The 23017-nt window shown below is 23.0% G+C and overlaps 1 protein-coding gene across 2 annotated transcripts in view; it reads left to right on the top strand.

The window, feature by feature from the left end:
- The first annotated feature begins 444 nt into the window (after window positions 1-444).
- The window catches only part of Tk (tachykinin), a 61420-nt gene continuing 38847 nt past the window's right edge, over window positions 445-23017 (top strand). For both annotated transcript variants that reach the window (XM_089176416.1, XM_015315872.2), the window contains exon 1: window positions 445-678. The gene's annotated coding sequence lies outside the window, so the exon portion shown is untranslated. The remainder of the gene's footprint in view (window positions 679-23017) is intronic.

The following is a 23017-nucleotide window of genomic DNA, read 5'->3' as shown; positions in this document are numbered from 1 at the left end:
ATGAAGGAACAAAAAAAAAAATAAAATCCGTAATAAAAAATTCTATGAACGAAAAAAAAAAAGGGGGGTTTTATTGTAATTTTTTATAGTTGATGATCGATAAGACAAATCTGACTTGAAATGGTGTAAAAAAAAGAAAAATTAGTAGTTGTCTTGTTCCTCGACTCTTTAAAAGAATGGAACCGGAAGAAGAAGAAGAAGATGATGACCATGACGACGACGACGACGACGACTACGAAAGTCATTCAGGTGTGTTAGAGTACTTAGGCTATTTTGAATGTCGAAGTAACACGAAGGAATAGAAAAGAAGGGGGTGAAAAAGAACGTAACACGACTATTCCACCTCCCACCCTGATCTTCCCACAATTCAAAGTTCTGATTGGTCCGTCTTAGTGACGTCACCGCGCCACCATCCTATGTATAAGTTGAAGCACGCGGAGCGTCAGTTCAACACTGTCCGTCGGCTCGAGTTCGTCTCAACTTCGAGGACAACGAACGGGGAAGGGAACATCATCATCATCCCCATCTTTATATTTTACCACGAAAGGTTCATCCCCTTTTCAACATAATTTTCAACTGGATTCTATATTTGAGATTGATTTCTCAAAAAGGGAAGGAACATCATTGACTAGGACAACACGTTTACTTTCTTCCATTTCAACTTTTTAACATCGAAAGGTAAATTTTATATTATTTTCTTTTTTTTTTTTTTTTAAATATTTTTTCAAAATTTTATTCAATTTTAACCCCTTAAGGAACAATTTTGGCTCAACGTAATACAACGCAGCTTGAGTTAACTCGAGCGTGCTACTTAAAGATGTTAATTCATCATTTTTTTTTTGTTGGAATTAATTATACGAATTTTTAAATAATAAGAAAATTAATTAACGGTGTAAAAATTTGATAACTGAAATATCGATTAAGAGTTTTCTTTTTATTTTTTTTTTTTTTTAATAGAAAAAGATATAAAGATAAATTTCATAGAATGAATTATGAGATTGGGGGTCAACCAATGAAGTGTTACTGTAATTTACATGGGCGTTAATTAAACGAATCGGTTAGAGATCAACGAATTTCATGTTTAACGATCAGTGTTATGTCATATTCATATTCGGTTGAGTCTTAATTGATAAATATATACATATATAAACGTTAATACATATTAAACACGTATATAACATGTATACATATTGGTAGAACGATCAGAGAATAATTATCGAATTAATTGTTTCATTAGAACACGTATACACATAAGTTCATCACTAAATTAATTATTATTAAACAAATCTATTAGTTTTCAGTATATTTTTGTTAAATAGAACAATTTTTTTCTTTCTTTTTGATTATATTCGATTAAAAAAAAAAAAAATTAAAAAAATGAGACGAACTGATTCTGACCAAAAGTTAAATTGCGTGTGAATGAAATGAACATTTCTTTTGGAAATAAACAATAATAAAAATTAGATAATATTCAACATTCACGAATGAGAAAGAGAGAGAGAGAGTGTGTGAGAGAGAGAGAGAGAGAGAGAATGTAATAATATCGTGTAGATCGAAATAATGTTTATTCGATTAAATGAATTGTCGAAATGAGAATAAAACAATAATTGTTTTATTTAATATCGTAAAAAGCAAATTTACCGCGTTTATTATCAGAAAATATATCACTGTCGGAATGATAGAAAATCTAAACACAGTTTATGTGATTTTAAAGAAATTATAGAATAAAAACAATATTCAGAGTACGTCAGTTATATAATAATGAGTTTTATCATCCGTTAAAATGCGATTTTAAATAATATCACGAAAAGCTTTGGCTTCCGACCGGGATAATAATCGATCGAATTCGCGGTGAAGCAACAGGCACTCCAATGAAATCACAAAGTAGAAGATACCAAACCAGAGAGAGAGACAGAGAGAGAGAGAGAGAGAGAGAGGGAGGCAGACAGATGTTGGTACACTCAATATTGTAATTGTTGATCTTATCAATAATCACGGTTCACGTTATTTTTGATTAAAATCGTTCATAACGATTTTGAATCATCGTCCAATAAGAAATTAATCTAATTTGTAATAAAATATTTTACTAAATGATCTTTCAATATCTTTTTTTTTTACATCATCCTCGTCGAATATTTTACTGAAACTTCATTTATTCTTTTAATTATTATTCCTTAATCAAATATTAAGAGAGAATTAAGTAGGGAAATTATTATTATATATAATTTAACATAATTATATACTTTATTAATTTAATACTAACTCTATAATTTATTATATTAACTTATTATATATCATTTATTAAACTTTTCCATCATATTCGAATATTTTACTGAAACTTCATTTATTTCTTTTTGTATTAATTATTATTCCTAAATCAAATATTAAAAATTAAGAAAGGAAATTATTATATATAATTTAACTTACTATATATTAAATTATATATTATATATTATAAATTATAATTTAATTTAAATTATATATAATTTTACTAATAACGATCTTTCTATTTTTTTGTTTCCATCTTCCTCAAATATTACTGAAACTTCATTTATTTATTTATTTTTTTTTTGTAATTATTATTTCTCAATCGTATTACGAATTTAGTAAGGAAATTATTATTATATTAAGTGGACCAGAAATGAATGTCGCTGTATAACCTCAAAATTAAAAACGAATAAATCTTTCAAACAAATTTTTATTATTAATCACTAAATTCAATTAATTCATTTAATTAATTAATCACGTTATCAACAACATTTTTCTATCTGGTATGTAAAATTTTTAATATCCTAATCATAAAAATTATCAATCAATTTTTTGAATAAAATATTCATTGAAAAATTTGACGTGCGTAGTAAACACTTAATGGGTAACACCACTATATAGAGCTTAAAAAAAAAACCTTTTTTTGGGAATTTTTTTTGCCAAAACTACATGAGGAATAGAATTTCTTTTTCGAGGGTTGCTTAATCATATATTGAACTATGTAAACAAATATTTTTATTAATTTTAGATAGAAAATGGCGCGGGTATTCGTGACTGAACAAAATCCTGTTTTTTTTTCTTTTGCTAAAACGTGCGGACTCATACCTGGACAACTATGAGACCTAGAATAAAAACCAATAGAAATCCTTAATCTATGTACTATTTATTATCTTGAGAAGTACATACGGATTTTTTCTTAAGTAAAAATTTTGTAAAAATGGCGCAACTTTGAATAAAAAAATCGACTTTTCGACGAAAAAAAAAATGTAGAAAATTGTTTATAAAATTAAAAGTTTACATTCAATTAAAAATCGGATATGTACTTCTGTAGAAAATATAACTATCAAAATATCTTCCAAATTTCAAGTCAATTGGTTAAATGACGCTCGAGTTCTGAGTCCGCTCAGTTTTAAAAATTTTCGAGTTAAAGTTTCGAGAAAAACGCGTTTAAAGTTTTATTATCACTATTTGAGGCGCTTTAAGGCGCTTCGTAAAAATAAGATTTCACCGTGTTAACATTTTATTTTTGCTTAACTTTAAGCTAAAAAAAAACAAAAAACATCAATTTTTTGAAATTTCTACAGTGGTGTTACCCCTTAAAATACGTTTACGGTTACGGTCACGTTACAATTAATTTATATATAATTATATATATATTATAAATAAAAAGAATTAACTAAAAAAAAACTATCGAATCAACATTTCATTGATTAATTCAAATTCTAACCTCAATTTTCAACGATTTAACATTCCTTCTTTTCTAATAATGTTAAAAAAACAAATTTGTACAAGAAGATACGTAAGTTTATATATAAATTCTATAATAAAAGTAATTTCCCTTAGATTTCCCATAAGAATGTGATTTAATTTTCCAAATTTTCCAAGTATTTACGTTAAACATTCGTTCGTTGGTAAAACCACTTGTAACCATTGTTTCTATTGTTCCGGATAAACAATGCAACTTACTTGATCGAAAAGAGAGAAAGAGAGAAGGGGCAGGGGGAGGGAGGAAAGTTGTATGTCATGGTAGCACAGCTGGTGGTTACCTGATGGTTTCGTTACCACCCCCGCTGTAAGAATGTTTCCAGTTTAGTCGAACGAATGAATGATATTGCGATAAATTTATGTATGTCACCGGTTACACCGATTGCAACTTTGCTATCCCAGTAGTATACGTTCAAAATTAATCGTCCCACGGTCCTGTAAACTCGTCTCTCTTATTCTAATCAACTTAACCCTTTTTCGAGATTAGAATGACGAACGAAAATGTTTGCTTGGTAATTTTATCGATTTAATAAATTAAATTGGAAAAAGTAGAGAAAAATAAATATTATAAAAGAGCAACCATTTTGAAATTTTCTTATGTAACGATTTAATTGATTATTTTTTCTTTTTTGGTTCTATTTTCCATCTGTTTAATTGTTTTTTTTTTCTTTTTCCTTTTTATTCTTTTAATTTAAATTTCTTCCATTTCTTCATTTTGCATGAAGAAGAATAAATTGATAATTGCATTGATTAAAAAACAATTATAAGTTACTTGTATAAATGTGTTCGATTGTTTTATAATTACAAAATAAATAAATAAATAAATAAATAAATAATAATAATAATAATAATAATACAGTTTTAAATTATTATATAATAATTATAAATAATATTATAATTAAATATTAATAATAATAATAGTAATAATAATAATATTTATATTTATTTTTTTTAAATATTTTTATTTGTAATAATTGTTATATTATTATTTTTAATTATTATTATTATTATTATTGTATATATATATATATATATATATATATATATATATATATATATATATATATATATATATATATATATATATATATATATATATATATTATATTAATTGTAGTAATAGTTTTGATATAATTATTAATTCCTTATTTTATTCCTTTCATAAGAAATGAACTGTGAAACATTTCAAAATTACTGTATAATTGAAAAAAGAAGAGCTTTCGATTAAAAATTTTTATTTGAAAATGATATTTTAATTCATTTCTTTCCTAAGAATATTAAATTGCTTAGGTAAACTAAGATTTTTGTTTCTTTCTTTTTCTTTTGCAAGAATATAATTAATGATTTTAAATTGAATTATGTTTGACGAACCAGTAGTGTTTGAACGAAGTTTATTTGTTGACTTTATTTTCAATAATTGCAAAAGAAAGTTGATTAATTTTAGAACATTTTTCAATGTCTACTTTTCAAAGGTATATATTGTTTTTACATTTTTTTTTTTGGGGTTCTTTTTGATATTCATATAATAGGTGATCAAAAATTCATTTTACTCGTGCAATTTTCAAATTTATCTACATGTTTCGGAATATTTCGTATTTTTACAGATTAACGAATTCATCTGCCATTAAACGTTGGTTCTTTCAGTCTTATTATTTCATATTCTATTTTCTTATTCATCATTATTGATATATTCACGTTTCTAGAATTTTGTCGAAGGTGTTTCGTGGTTTATAAACGTTGGCAAATATTAGAATTAAATTATTAATCTTAACACGTTATATATACTGTTGATCGTTCGTGACGATGTAAAGGATCTCGTTCGTGTCGTTTCGAGTTAAAAAAAAAAAAAAATATAAAGTGGATTTTCTACTACAAGTCCTTTTTCTCTTTTCATTCGTTGCAATTGTATTTCATACTTTGTCTATATGACTTTTTAAAGGATCAATAATGCATGGAATATTACATTCAAGCTATTACAACATTAATACTTGACATTACATTTCATATTTTTCTGAACAATTATATTACAATAAATTATTCATGGTTATCTATAATAATAATAATAATAAAATTATATGCTAATTTTATAATATAATAATTTATTTTTAAATTTGTATTATTAAATAAATTTTAATGATTTAATTTATTAATATATTTGTTATACGATTAATAAATAATAATAAAAAAATTAAAATAATTAATAAAATTAATATTATTTGTATTTTGTATTTATATTTGTATGTTATAATATTAATAATATTTCTTTCATTTCTTTTTCTTATATGATAAAAAAATATAAGAATAAATAACTTCGTTTGACACTTAATTAAAGTAAAAGCATACGTGTATACATATATATATATATATATATATATACACACGTGTATCATTTATTTCCATATTTATTGAAATATTATTTTCTTCTCATGAAAGATTCTTTCAAACTTCACCGACTTTATTTTATCGTCATTTACGTATTGTATTATATGCAACAACACAGTCTCGAACGTTGTGTGTTACCTGTGCACGAACCTTTCTACAAAGCACCAGACGAAACGATATTTATCTTTCTCTCATACAACGGTTTTGCTTTTCTTTCACTCGACACTAATGTACAGACCACAATTACCATCAGTTTTACCTCTTTAAACCACCCCCGTTTTACTTCCTATAAGCCCCGTTTTGTGATAACACGTGAGGTTTTATACGCTTGAACAAAAAAAAAAAAAAGAACAAAATAAAATATGTTCGTTTTCTTTCTTCTTCCTTCGATGAATTTTTTCTTTTTTTTTTTTAACACTGGATGTACTTGTTAAACATTTTCGATAATTTTCTTTACGAGATTGGATTTGTTTGACAAAACAAATAAAATTTTGATTGACGTAAAGTTTGATTAAATGAAATAAAAATAAAAATAAAAATAAAAAAAAATACAAATAAATTGAAATAATAATTTATCTATACATAAAAAGTTCAATTTTATATTATTTATTGAATAATGAATTAAATAATTATAATTATATTTTAATGATTGATAAATAAAAAAATGTATATTTTGTTAATAGACAATTTAGATTTTCGAATAAAAAACAACAAAAAGAGAGAAATAAAAAAAAATGGTCACGTTGATTATTTTCTCATATTTCAATCCTTTTCATACGTTTCACTGAAATCCTAATATGTTCATATTGAATATTTCATATTTCATCCTATTAAGAAAATGTACTAGAAAAAGAAAAAAAAAAGAATGTATAATCTACTTGAATATTTAATCTTAACATTTTAACTTAATGAGACTTAAGGTGAAACCAAAAGAAAAAAAAGGTGACCAACGTTCTATGGTAAAGTCAAGTTAAAAAGAATAAATATATTCTTTTAGTTCTTGATATTTCAAAATATATCCGAGGAAATACATTGTCTGTCTATTCTTCTTTCTGAATGTCTCACAAGAATGTTCGTGTATTTTCCAAGGAACATAAGGACCTCTTTTCCGATTACGTATAACTTTGTTTTTCTTTTAGATATTTCTCTTCTTCTTATTATTATTTTCTTTTTTAAAGAATCAAGATAGATGTATCTATTTTAGATTAGATGTTATCTTACTTTGTAATGCAGAGTTAATACTATGATATTCTTCCAATTAACTCGAATATTTTCTATCTCTCTCTCTCTCTCTCTCTCTCTCTCTCTCCACTTTCTCACTTTCTCAAACTATCTTTCTACTATTTTCTCTATTTAAACGTACCCTCGAGAATTTTCATTAAGTTTTCCAGCTAAATAAACGTTCAACGACAATTTTATTAGACCCTTTTCCTCCCATAACTGTTTAAGTTTTTACTTGGTAAAGGACGAGAAGCAAGAAACTTCAATTCATACGATGATACAACATTTAATAGAAAAGGAAAGAAGATTAGGATAATTTGTAAACAAATTTCGATCATCGAATCTTGAATTTGTCCTGTCTGAGACCAACATTGACTTTTATCACTTCTCCGAGACCAACATTGACTTCTATCACTTGTCCGAGACCAACATTGACTTCTATCACTTGTCCGTTCGTTTTGTTTTAATTTTTATTTCTTTTCATTTCTATTTTTTGTTCTTAGGAGAGTGTCGTGTTAAATTTGCTACAGAAACTTTTCGAAAATAATGACTATGTTTTTAACGAATTAAAGAAACGTACATGACTTTATTTCTTTCTTTTCTTTTTTAACACAATTCAACCCCTTTTTCATTTTCTAACACACGTTTGGTGTTAATTAATTTTTTGTTCTCCCCATTTCGTTCCACTTTACTTTCTTTCTCTAAAAATTGATTTATAACTTTTTTACTGATAGTAAAAACCTTAGAATACTATAGACGCATATATGCGTTTGGTAAAAATTTACCAAATAAATAGAGTGGTCTATCAACGCATATAAGTGTTTGTTAATATAATGTAATTTGTTAAATTGAATAAATTAATTGTAAATTGTTAAAATAATCTAATGTTTATATTAATTAATTAAATTATATTCAGAAATAAGAAAATTTAATTATTAACAATAATTTATTATTCATAAATTATTTCGTTTCTACAAAACATTTTAGTTAAAAGTATTCAACACTCAATGGGTTAAATCGAGTGATGGGGAGAAGAATGGGGGAGGGGGAGAGTCAAATGTAAGATGAACCTTCTTCACATTTAATATATATATATACATATACATATGTATATATATTTTCTGTTCGACTACGAGTTACTTTATTTTTAAAACAAGGACGCAAATAACAACTTTGAGACAATTTCTAAGTATGTTACTATTTCTATTCCCGTACTTTATTCCCTTCTTCTTCTTTTTCTTCTTCTTCTTCTTCTTCATTGTAAATTCAGAGTAGAGAAGAAAATACTTTGTTCTTTCAATTATAATTCTATTTGAAACTTTTGATCATAGAATGTTCACAAATTCGTTTCTTATTTCCTTTTTTTTCTTCTTCTTCTTCTTTATCTAACTAAAAGAAAGATGTAATTATATTTCAAAGAAAAGAAAGTATAATAAATAAATCATACGATTATTTATTTTCTTCTATATTTCATTTTTATATTATTATTATTATTATTATTATTATTATTATTGTTATTTAAAAAAACACATAACGAAGTTTAATAATTCAATGTAAGATGTGGAGAGTTAAAAAAAAAAAGTATTCAAAGGAAAATGAGATTCCCTTTCGATATGGAAACTTTCTCGTAGTTTTGAACTAACACACACAAATACATATATATATACACACAATCGTAACTGACGAATGGTAGATGAAACAAAGGGAGAACACGCGTATGGTTGTATTAGTGCACTTGTTGAACATCTCTCTCTCTCTCTCTTTCTTTCTTTCTCTTGTTGTCTTTCTTGATTTCTCGTTTCGTAATGGCACTTTGTTCTGTGTGTGTTAGTTTAACGGAAGTGGTAAGCTACGAAGAAAAATTGACGAATGCCAGATCTAAATATTTTGTAACGGTGTTACATTTGCATGATCGCGTTTGTTGTTTCATTCTTTCGTTCATTCATTCGCACTTACACACATTCATTCGCATATATGCTGTCTCCTGTTAAAACCAGAATCGATAAACTGAGAACGAAGTAGTACGAGTCGACGTATACACGGACTACTTCATAAAACTCCGTGCATTACGATATATATATTTTTCTTTCACATTTTTTTGTGAATTAATCCACAGACATATTTATATTATTATTAATTACTTTCATTAATTTTTTATCGATATACACACGATTATAGAATTAATATTGTTTATATAATAATATGGAAAAATGTCATTATTCAATGTTATACATTTTCTCACATATTTATTTTCTATAATATTCATTCCATTATGTTTTTTTTGATTGTTTTTGTGATATGTTGAAATTTTATCATTTATTATTATTACAGTTTTTAATGAAAATACTATTAATCTTTTCGTGATATTATAAATGGTTTCTTTTAAATATCAAATAAATTAAACAACTTAATCGATAACTAATAAATTAATTATTTATTATTTCCTTGAATATTTCACGTTCAATGGGTAAGGGATAAATTTGTATTTATCATTGATTAATAATTTAAAAAATATTTAAAACAATTGTTGATATCAATTTTACAAGCAACGTCGTTTAATATGCGTGCGTGTCACGTGCGTGAGTTAACATACTTGAGAGTAACATATTGAGTGTGTGAAATGTATGTAGGATTTGAAAAAAAAAGGGCAAATTCTTCGAAGGGTTGACACGTCAATTTCATAAATCATCCAAGAGGTTAGGCAACATGGGAAAGAAAAATACGACATATTGTGGATTTGCACGAGAAAGAGATTTTACAAAAGGGACTTTGCGAATATCTTAGCGTATCATTTAGAAATATAAAGAATCCTTTTAAAACGAACAACATATTTTATTTCGTATCATCGAATAATATAATATATATGTATATAATAACTTAACATAACTTAAAATGAAATTTATAAGATGAATTGGTAACATTAAATAAAACTAATATCAAAAATATACAAATTATTTTTTTCTACAATTTATTATTATTATTATTATTATTATCAAAAACCATATTTTATTTAAAAAAAAAAATAAAATCAAATATATTTCATTCAAATTTATTTCACATTATTATTTATTTATAAAGATATATACAATAAACACGAGAAAATCATTTAAATTATGTCCCACGTGGAATACAATTTTTCTTTAAGAAAAAGAATTTAAGGGAATTTTATTTAAAAAAGTGCAACTTTGATTAATTTAAAGAAACTTTTCGTGTATTTATTTTTCTTTCTTTTTTTTTTATACGTGCATTTATTTCAAACCTTTTACTTTTCCTTTTCACGAAAATGTGCTGATTTTTATGTACCGTTGCCGTTTGTCATCGATTTGTAAAGAAAAGAATAAAATTCTATTCATTTTTATACATACGTGTGTATACACAATTGAAATAATTAGGATAAGTATATATATATATATATATAGTTTATTTCAAATGTTATATTTAAATATTTGTTTAAAAATAGACACATTGAATTTTGTACAATTTATTTTTCTTTAAATTCTTTTCACGTTTCTTTTTTTTTCTCATTATCTTTCGTTATATTTTTTTCAAAAATTCAATGTACATTTACTTCAATCGAAAATACGAAATAAAATATTATATCATACTTTTGTATGATAATGAATTTACAATTATAATTTAAATCAAAATTTATAAATTCTATCAGAATAAATTATGAATGAAATTTAAATAAAATTAATTGGAAAAGAAATTGTTTCCTATTTTATTATATAGGTTATGTTTTCTGTTATATTAATACTTTAATGGCCGCACGTTTACGCGGTTAAACGTCGTTAGGGGGCTGGTAATATTTTTGAAGAATTCATTTAACAAAAATTTGATTAAATTTACGAAAAAATGAACATCAAACAAAAAGCAACAAGAACAATTTAACAATAAATTTAATTTTATATAATTTTAAATATATAAAGAGTTCTAAAATAAATAACGGTTATTCCGATTATGACACACATGTTGTGTGAGCTGCTATTAAAGTGTTAAGGGATAAGTTTAAAAATAAGTATCTTCAAATAAATAACAAAATTATTTCGAAAATACGAAGTATTGCATTAAAAGTGTGACAATTAATTTGCAATTATAATTTAAAACAAAATTTACAAATAATATCCGAATAAAATATCGATGAACTTTAAATAAAATTAATTTGAAAAAGAAATTGTTTCCTATTTTATTATCTAGGTTATGTTTTCTGTTATATTAAGGGATAAGTATAAAAATAAGGGTCTTAACAAAAGAATGACAAAACTATTTGAATGAAAAGAACAAAAATAAATCTTAGATAAAAATCAGTAAGGTAAATCGTACAAGATAATATTTAATAAAAAAAAAAGAAAAAAGGTACACGATGATGTAACCTTTTTATATCAAGAAATTACCGATCGTTTAAAGGGTCTCGATTACAGTATGAAAAATGGCGGAGGTCGTATCTTGAAATGGTCGGCACGAGGAGATTTCAACGCGGTAGGAAATGAAATATCACAGGCTTTTGTGAAACATAAAAGAAGAAATAGTATTCAAGGATCGTTCTTTGACAAATAATCAAAATAAACATATATATATATATACAGGCATATATACATATGTAAACTGTATCTAATTTAAGATAAGAACCTAAAGGAACGTAGTCATAATTTTTTACAGCATATAACCTATATTATCTAGTATTATGCAAAATATTTTATTAAGAAAAAAAAATAGCAAGGATCATTAATATGTAAATTCTGTAAAAAAAAACTTTGCGACAGGTAAAATTTAAACAGTTAAAATTCTACAGGGATTAATAATACTTAATTCAATATTTGTCGTTTCTTTTTTGAAAGTAATTTCATAACCATAAACTATTCCCTTGACAACAACCACACCCATGCTGTTTGAAGGTTGGTTAAAGTACTACTGACAAATTCGAGTCACCGAATTGGGTCAACAAATACAGTGAATTCTTACTGTATATGATATTCTTAACATTTAACACATAACTTGGTTTCAACATATCCTAAAAGACAAACATATTCGGTTCTTGTAAGGAAATTTACAGTATATTCAAATATACGTGTTATAACTGTATATATATATATATATATATATATATATATATATATATATATATATATATATATATATGTACAAATACACACATATATACAACAATATAAAAGTATCTATTCAAGGATCTAAAAATAAAATGTATATTGAGTTGTTACGAATTATTTTCCTTATTTTTTTTTTCACCATTTGGTTGGTAATAAAACGAAAGGTGGATCCACTTAATTGGAAGTTGGTTAAAAAATTTACGTAGAATATCGTGGATTAAGGTTAGAACGAAGCTTAAACATCTCTTGTTAAATACAATTTTCTAGGCTCTCTTAATCTGTAATCGTAATAAGCAACAGTCAAGTTTTCTCATTGGTGTTTAACCTGCAGCCAAATCCAAACGGTAATTAGCTGCTACTCGGTTATTGGATTGGTGTAATCAACTTTCTAAATACGTTAATAGAATAGCTTGGAGATGGTTACGTATAATCAAAATAAAATACCATTTCTAACGATAATAAAAGAAGTTCACTCACTATTTACAAAAAAAATAAAAAAAATAAAATAAAAGTTTTTTTCCTATTTAAAAAAGTTTAACATATTTATTATACATAATTGTTTCTTATTATTGATTTTTCTTTTTTTTTAATCTGTTCAAAAAATTTTTTTTATTATAAATAATCAACAGAGGGAAAAAAACAAAAACAAGCCACGCGTTACTGTGGCTCACAATCAGTCCGATACACACGTCTTTAAGTCAACGAATTGCCTTATACCGCCATCTGTTAGAATATTATCGAATTTACAGAGATAATCATGACTCTTTGTTAATAAACAAATAATTCGCAATAAAATAATATTGCGATTATAAATTGAGATATAAACTATCCTATTTTTCAAGTTGGATAAAACTGCACACAGTGTGTAAAATTTTATTAAAATCGGTTTAGTAGTTTAGGAGTCCATTGCGGACAAACAACGTGACACGTTATTTATATATATTAAGATATAATATTATATTATTTATTATTATATTAATATATAAAATAAATTAATTTAATTATTTCTTTATATTATATATATTTAATTTTTTATAATTAATTCCATATATATAAATTAAATTAATATTTTATAATTATTTTATAATTATATTTCAAATTATTATATAATTACACATTATATATATATAATAATACATTAATATTAACAAACATGTATATGTGTCGAACAACCACACTAGAAATTTTTATCAAACGCATATATGCGTTTATAACACTCAAAGGTTTAAAAGAATGTTAAATATTTCATTGACAAAGTAAACTTGTTGAAATTTCGAAATATTTTTGTTTTGTTTTGTCAAATATTGGCTATTGAAGAAGTATATTTTAATTATGCATTACGTGTGCTGCTGTTATATAATAAGTTTATTAAATTAACTTGGAGAATTGATAATATTTGAAATGTTCTACGAGTATCTAATATATAACGAAAGTAATTAATGATCCTATAGGATCGGATGGGAATCTCATAACGGTAAGAACAGAAGACTTTGTATATGTTTCCGCAACCATTGATTAAATCAGTTTTAATGGACTTCGCCAATGTATTAAACTCGTCCACTAGTTTAATACATCGGCAATTCATATACTCACATGATCCCTCTGATCACTGATATATTAAACTTGTTTTTGAGTTTACGTGTTGTACGATAACCGTGAGATAAGATTTTACTTCCATCGATATGCAATGGGTAAGATTAATTTATTAACACTTGTTCGAATCATTTTGTTCATTGATTATAATATTATTTCTATGATTTATACAGTTAATCATGATTAGGATGCATGTGTTTATATACATTGATCTTGTAATGAAACATTTCTAGTGAATTATTGTTGCAATTTTATTAAAGATAAAAAAATAGATAAAAAGATAATAAATCAGATTGTTTATTATTTGTTGATTACAGTATTGATCATTGATAATCAAATTTATTTGAATTTTTGTGATCACATATTTGTATGAAATTTTTAATTTTAAATCATAGTTTCAATTTATATATATATATTCAAATATTTGTAAAACACTTACTGTATATTATTATTTATTATTTTGTATCTGTTAATTTTTCTTTAGTATTATGATTGAAAAATAATCGTTGATAAATGATATTCCATGGGTATTGGTATTACAAAAATCTGAATGAACAAACGTACCAGTAACGGGTAAAATTCAAACAGTTTTTGTATTAAAGTGAAAACGAGGGAGAATATAGTGCCGTCAGGGATCGTGATGAATAACAAAAAAAAAAAAAAAAAAAAGAAAAAGAAAAAAAAGGAAAAAAAAACAAGAATGAAAGAAACGTTTCAACGACCCTTTGTTTCATCGGCTTTTTTTTTTAGACAACCGCTGGGAGTGTCATACGCAATCACTATAAAATGAAAAGTCTTCGTTCGCTATAACTTTTTATTGAAATGTGAAATTGTTCCTTTTTTTTTTTATTTTATTTCAACACCTATCATACGATGTTGTTTAGACCACTTGATATTTTTGTTGTTGTTTGACAATATAATAAAGTTGCTTAATTCTCTACAAATTGAACAATTTCAATAATAAATAATTACCATAACTTTATAGGAAATTTTATTGTTAAATGTAATCGTTCATTTCATGTGTGTGTTATAGTTAAATATAAAATGAGTGTTAAAGATAAATATAATATTAATAATAATAGTAATAAATATTCATTTAATACAAAATTGTATCTTAATTGATAATAATTATCAACGATTATAAAAGTACAAAATAATTGTTTGTTTGAATGTTTAGTTTTATAAATTAAAATAATTTTTGACATTTACGCGTGCTAAATAATCGATTTTATTATTTTTAATTAAATAATATTACAAAAAAACAAAGATTAATTTTATAATTAAACTTAATTATAATATTATTATATTATATAATAATATAATAAAAATATTAATATATAATATATATATTATAATATAATAAAATAAAATTATTATATATTAATTATAAAATAATATAATAATCTTATAATTAATTTATATAAAATTTATAATTAATAAAATTAACAATAAATATTTTAATTAAATTTAATTATAGTTAGAATAATATATAACAAATATTAATATATAATATATATTATAATATAATAAAATAAAATTATTATATATTAATTATAAAATAATATAATAATCTTATAATTAATTTATATAATATTTATAATTAATAAATATAATAATAAATATTGTAATTAAATTTAATTATAGTTAGAACAAATTCTTCCCTATTTCCAAAATTCGTTTAATAAAATATTGAATAAAATAATACAATAATTTGTTAATAAAATAATTAGAAATAACTTGAGTAAAGAAAAAAATAATCTATAATTTGACAATAAAAAAATATTCATCAGTGATGCATTTTAACACATGCAAAGAACTGGATCAAATTATAAAAATCGAACATCGATGCGAAAAGAAGAAAAAGAAGAAGAAGAAAAAAAAGCATAAATGGAAACCTTTTCTATCCCACGCATGGTAAATATGTGAATACCAATTTCCGTTATATTACTAACACACCCACACATATATTTATAACAACACAATCGAATCTTTTTCTAAGAAAATAATTCAAGTTTTAAGGTGTAATACTCGTAAATTATATAACCTTATTGGATATCATTTTCTCACCTATTTCAAATTCCCATATTTATCATAGAAAGTTCTTATAGACAATATAAATTTTTATTCTCATCTTTCTCACTCTTTTATATTTTTCTTTTATTCAAAAAATATATTGTTTATAAAGTATACAAGAATATTACTACCCAGTTGTCCCGTTGAAAGTTTCAAATAGGTGAGATATTGTGTTCATTGTTTTCAACGATGATTCTCATAAGAAAATTGATGCGTACAATTTACGATATATTACTTTTCTTTTTCGATTTCTTATATTTGATTCTTTTCATCTTTTTCTACTTTTATTCTTTTTATTCTTCTTTTTGAAATTATTCATACTATCTTTTTTATTTCTTTAGTTTATATCATAGATATAATAGATATAAAATGTTGATTTAATATAATTTTAAATTATTTAGTAAATTATAATAACACATAAAATAATACCACAATTAAAATGGAATACTTAAACTAATAATACACGAAAATTAGAAAAAAGTAAGGTTATGTCGTATGTAAATTGAAATAATTCAATTGAAATACAACGCCATCTATTGAAAACTTACTAAAATGATCAGGACACGCATTAGCTGTGGTTTTGTTATAAAATGTTGATATAATATAATTCTAAACTATTTAATAAATTATAATAACACACAAACTAATTAGAATTTAAAATATAATAATAACTAGAAAAACACAATTAGAATAGAATACATAAACTAATAATACATAAAAAAATATAAAAAAGTAAGGTTAGTTATGTTATATGTAGATCTGTAAAAAATGTGAAATAATTGAATTGCAATACAACGCCATCTATTGAAAACTTACTAGAATGATCAGAACACGCATTAGCTGTGGTTTTTTTTAAATAAAATGTTGATTTAATATAATTCTAAACTATTTAATAAATTATAACAACACATAAAATAATAAGAATTTAAAATATAATAAAAATTAGAAAAACACAATTAGAATGGAATACATAAACTAATAATACACGAAAAAATAGAAAAAAGTAAGGTTATGTCGTATGTAAATTGAAATAATTGAATTAAAATACGATGCCATCTATTTAAATACTTAACCTAGAGACCTAGATAATCTCTAAATAATAAAACTTTAAATTTGCGATAAAAAATACAAAATAAACGCGATAAAAACTATCTTATATACTAAGTTAACAACACATAAAATAATCCCATAATTATAATGGAGTACATTAAATAATAATACACAAAAAAATATAAAATACAACGGTGTTAGTTATGTCATATGTAAATCTGAAAAAAATGTGAAATAATTGAATTGTAATAAAGCGCTATCTATCGAAAACTTACAGTATCTAAGAATCTAGATAATCTCTACATAACAAATCATTAAATTTGCGATAAAAAATGATAAATAAACGCGAGAAAAACTATCCTATATTCTAAGTTGAAACAAATCACACGAAATACAAAAAACTTCATTCAAATCGATTCATCATTTTCGAAGTTATTAGTGGACAAACATTGTGATATCAAATTTTTATATATATTGGGTTCTCTGGTAGGGCCGTGGTGTAACAATTCGACCTATGTAATCTAATTTTGAATTTAGCCACCAGATAGCGTATTCAAGTGCTAGAGATCCCACGTGACGTAGCAATTCCAATTATTTACTCTAATTTTGAATTTAGCTACCAAATAGCTTATTCAAGTGTTAGAGATCCCATGTGACGTAGCAAAAATTCGACCTATCTACTGTAATTTTGAATTTAGCCACCAGATAGCGTATTCAAGTGCTATTTTTTTCATTCTATTTTCAATATTTCTTTATTCTTAATATATTTTTTTAAAAATATGTTTCAATATATTCAGAATTTTAAAGATTAACAGCCTCTAACAGCCACTTCATGTTGTCTCATCAGTGCTAAAAAAAAAAAAAACGAAAAAAGAATTCCGTTCGAGATCGTAAAATAATTTACAATCGTAATACCCCATTAAAAAAAAAAAAAAAAAAAATAAATTCTTATACGTTTTATCGTAATAACACGTACTATACAGTATCGTGGGTTTTAGTAAAATTCGATTAAATACTTTCTCGTTTTTTTTCTTTTTTTTTTTTTTTTTTACGCGACGTTATAACGGGAATGTTTAATGGAGACGAACGAATTGTTAACATGAGAAAACGTGTTATATATATATATATGGGAAAAATGATTTTTTCTATTATTTCAACACGTATTAATTTTTTTTTATTAACATCCCGAAAATTAAATTATCTATTTTTACATACACGAATAAATTGTATTTAAACGTTGTGTTAATAATTACAATTTAAAATATAATACCCCCACCCCCCCCAGGTTTTTTGTTAAAAAATAATAAAAAAATTTCAGGGATTATTTCATTTGAATTTTTCTTATTCGATTTTTGATTCCTAGTTATTATACTTATCTTTCCATCTTTTTTTTTTACTTTCCGATTATTATTAGAATTATTATTATTCCACCTTCAGAATTTGATTCAATTTCTATAACTCATTTTCATCTGCATTGTATTCTTGTCGACGAATTGTGACGCATAAGGACAGTTAGGTAACATTCGTACGAAATTCATTTTCCCCATAAATTTACATTTCTCTTTCTCATCATTCTCTTTTTATCCTCGATACCCGAAACCTTTCGATAACGTGTCACCCCACCTACGCCTCCGATTACATACGTAATAGCACATTTTTCCGTTCAATTTTTTTTTTTTTTTAATCTATTCTTCTTATTTTCAGTTCTTTTTTTGGTTCAGGATATCATTAAAATCAAAAAGTAAAAGTTGAACCAAAAAAAAAAAAACAGAGAAAGAAAGAAAGTAACAATAAATATATTTTAATTTTCGATCGTTTTACTCGCACTTTTCAACATTTTTTAATTAAATTCAGATTACTATTTTAAATAATAAAAATTTTTTACAATGGAAAAATTCATTAGTATAAAAAAAATGAGAGAAAACGAATTGGTTCTGTAATAAAAAAAAAAAAAAAAAAAAAAAAAACAAGAAATCAATCAAGTATTTTTATTTATTCAATCAACTATATTTATTTATTATTATTAATTTTATTTATAAATATTATATTATATAATTTATTATTACTTTATCTATATATATATAATATTTAATACTATACTTTACTTTATATAACAATTAATTTTTTATATAATTTTTTTTTAAATTTATTTATATAATAATTAACACTAATATAATTAATTTTATATATAACAATATTTTATATATCATTAATTTTAATATTATTTATTTTACATAATAATTAATACTAATATTATTAATAATTATACGAAATAATTACATAATAAATTATTAATATAATTAAATTACGTAATAAATAAATTATTATATAATTTATATAATATAATTCATATAAAATTATATTATATAATATTATTTATTATTTAAAAAAAATAAAAAGACAAAACAAAACAAACGAAACAGAACGAAACAAAATTGTTATAAACGAAATAAAATGAATCGGAAATTTAACTGAGAAGTTTATCAAGTATCATTTCATTTATTTCGTTAATTAAATATATATTTCCAATAATTTTTTTCTTTAAACAAAACGTTACAAAAAAAAAAAAAAGAAAAAGACATTGGTAAAAATCACAGAAAGAAAAAGAGTTATTGGAATATTTCTTGAAACCCATGGTTAAGTTGAAAACACTTTTCTTTACGAGACACTGGTGAGCGTTTAATCCGAACCGATCGATGGATAAGAGGAGATTTAAATACTTTACAAAAAAAAAAAAAAAAAAAAAAAACAGAAAAGAGAAAAAAAAGGAAAATAAAAAAAAGAGAGAGAAAGAGAGAAGAGAAGAAGAAGAAAGTTTAATAAATTTATCAAGGAATATTTTTTCTTTTTTTTTTTTACCTTTTATCCAATCTCCTGCTTTTTCGTCGTTTTTCTTTTTTTTTTTTGGTTCTTTTATCCTTTGCACTTTTTTCTTCTTCTTCTTCTTTTTTAGATTTATATGACCGTCTAAAATTGATGACAAGGTCCGGTCATGTACAAAAAAAAAAAAAAAAAAAAAAAACCGAAAAAAACCACGAGTCCTTTTTAAACAGATCTTAATCAAAGATAAAAATAAGAGACGGAAATTTTGTATCGTATGAAAAAGAGAACAATAAGTTTAAAGTCAAATCATTTTTATGAATATAAAAGAGAGAAAGAAAGAGAGAGAGAGAGAGAAAGAGAAAGAGAAAGAGAAAGAGAGAGAGAATAAATTATTGTTCATCAGTTTTTAAGTTTATGCAAATTATTCGTATATAAGATATTACGAAAAAAATAAAAAACAAAAAACATAAAAACCAAATTATAGAAATAAAATAAAAAATAATTATTATACATAAATATGTATTGTATTATAAAAATAAATATATAAAAATAACTATAACTATTATATAAAAATAAATATATACAAAATAACTATAACTACCATTTAAAAAAAATATATATAAAAATAACTATAACTATTATATAAAAATAAATATATACAAAATAACTACAATACATAAATATGTATTTCATTAATAAAATAAATATATACAAAATAACTATAACTACCATATAAAAATAAATATATACAAAAAATAACTACAATACATAAATATGTATTCCATTGCAAAAATAAATATATACAAAATAACTATAACTACCATATAAAAATAAATATATACGAAATAACTACAATACATAAATATGTATTCCATTACAAAAATAAATATATACAAAAAATAACTACAATACATAAATATGTATTCCATTGCAAAAATAAATATATACAAAATAACTATAACTACCATATAAAAATAAATATATAAAAAATAATTGTAATACATAAATATATATTACATTATAAAAATAAATATATAAAAAAAAACTCTAATTACCATATAAAAATAAATATATAAAAAATAATTGTAACTACCATATAAAAATAAATATATAAAAAATAATTGTAATACATAAATATATATTACATTATAAGAATAGATATATAAAAAAAAAAACTCTAATTACCATATAAAAATAAATATATAAAAAATAACTACAATACATAAACATGTGTGTATTATATTATTTTTATATATATTATATATTATTATATATTTAAAACATAGTCGTGTGTCTAACAGGTGATAATATTTTTCCTTATTTTCATTAACTAAAATAATTTCCTAAATGATATCATATCTAATATTTATTACATATAATACATTATAATTAAAAGTATATATATATATATATATATATATATATATATATACTAGTAAATAAAATTTACATTTCATACCATTTATAATTATTAATAATTTTTAAATTATGTATTATATTTCTCGAATACCTTTTTTCTTCTTTATCTCGAACCACTTTAACCACTTTTATCGTTCATTATTAAAAACAGATGTAAAAACTGTATTAAAAACTGTTAATAAAAGTTTGCATTTAAATGTCGACAAAAAAAAACAAAAAAGAAAAAAGAAAAAAAAAGAAGAAGAAGATAGAACACATTACTATTATTCGAACAAGACAATAATAATTAGCGTACGTAATTTGCCAACGGTACTATTTTATCGTATGCATATATCATTAATTTCTAACAAACGATACGATAAAACTCACATGTTAATCACCTTATTGAATCGTGTGTGTGTGTGTGTGTGTGTGTGTGTGTGTGTGTGTGTGTGTGTGTGTGGGTCTAGGTTGTATCTTGCAATTGTTCTTTTTTATTATTATAATTAATTTATATTTTTATTTGTTAATAACTAAACACACACAGCGAGTAAGAGAGAGTAAGAGAGAGTAAGAGAGAGAGAGAGAGAGAGAGAGAGAGAGAGCGAGATACAATGTACTCGTAACCTTTTCACAATGACAAAGCTGCTCGGGGAAATTGGTTTTAGACTGGCATGCATAGAAAATAGAGTTACAATATAATCGTTGTACATACTGCTACTTTGTGCATTCTATCGTTAAGAGAATGTCGCACATAAATCATTTATGGCAACGTTGATAATACTTCCTGTGGATTTCTAAAACCCATATGACACTTTCACACATCTCTCTTTCTATCTCTATTTATCTTTTTTCGTCTTTTTTTTTTTTTTTTTTTTTAATATTTTTAATCTTATCGTAATATACTTAATGATAAGTAGTAATTCATTGAATTGCACAAATTTTATTCATCAATATAATTATTATTTATTAAGATTTATTCTGATTGATATATCGTTAAATCTAAAATCAATTTTATTACAATTGAAAAATGTATTTTGGTATTTTGATAAAAAAAAAAAAAAGTATGACATGTATTAGGAATTTTAAAAATGTTTTTAATTGGAAAAATGGATAAAAATTATTATAATTATTGTTATATATGTAAAATATATATATTTATATATTTTATTTATATATTACAATTATTAAATAATTGTAATAATTATATTTATATAATTTATTTATATATTATGTATATAAATTATTTATATATATTTTATAATGTATATTATATATTATATTATTATATTTATATTATTATATAAATAAATAATATTTTAAATTTTATATAAAAAAAAATTATACAAAAAAAAATAAAATAAAATATTTATATTATATAAATATTAAATAAATATTACTAAATATTAATTTATTAAAAAAATAATCGTAATATTATTATATATATATTATATTAGATATAATAATATATAAATAAATCATATTTTAAATGTTATATAAAAAAAAAATTATACAAAAAAATAAAATATTTATATTATAATAATTTACAATAAATATTACTAAATATTTATTTATTAAAAAAAAAAGAAACCTAATATTAAAAAACTAAAACTATT

This window comes from Polistes dominula, unplaced genomic scaffold (genome assembly GCF_049000335.1).
Source record: "Polistes dominula isolate Pdom_NZ unplaced genomic scaffold, Pdom_raw_medaka contig_25, whole genome shotgun sequence".
Taxonomy (NCBI): Eukaryota; Metazoa; Arthropoda; class Insecta; order Hymenoptera; family Vespidae; genus Polistes; species Polistes dominula.
The sequence above is the reverse complement of the archived record's forward strand: the minus strand, read 5'-3'. Positions and strand labels throughout refer to the sequence as shown.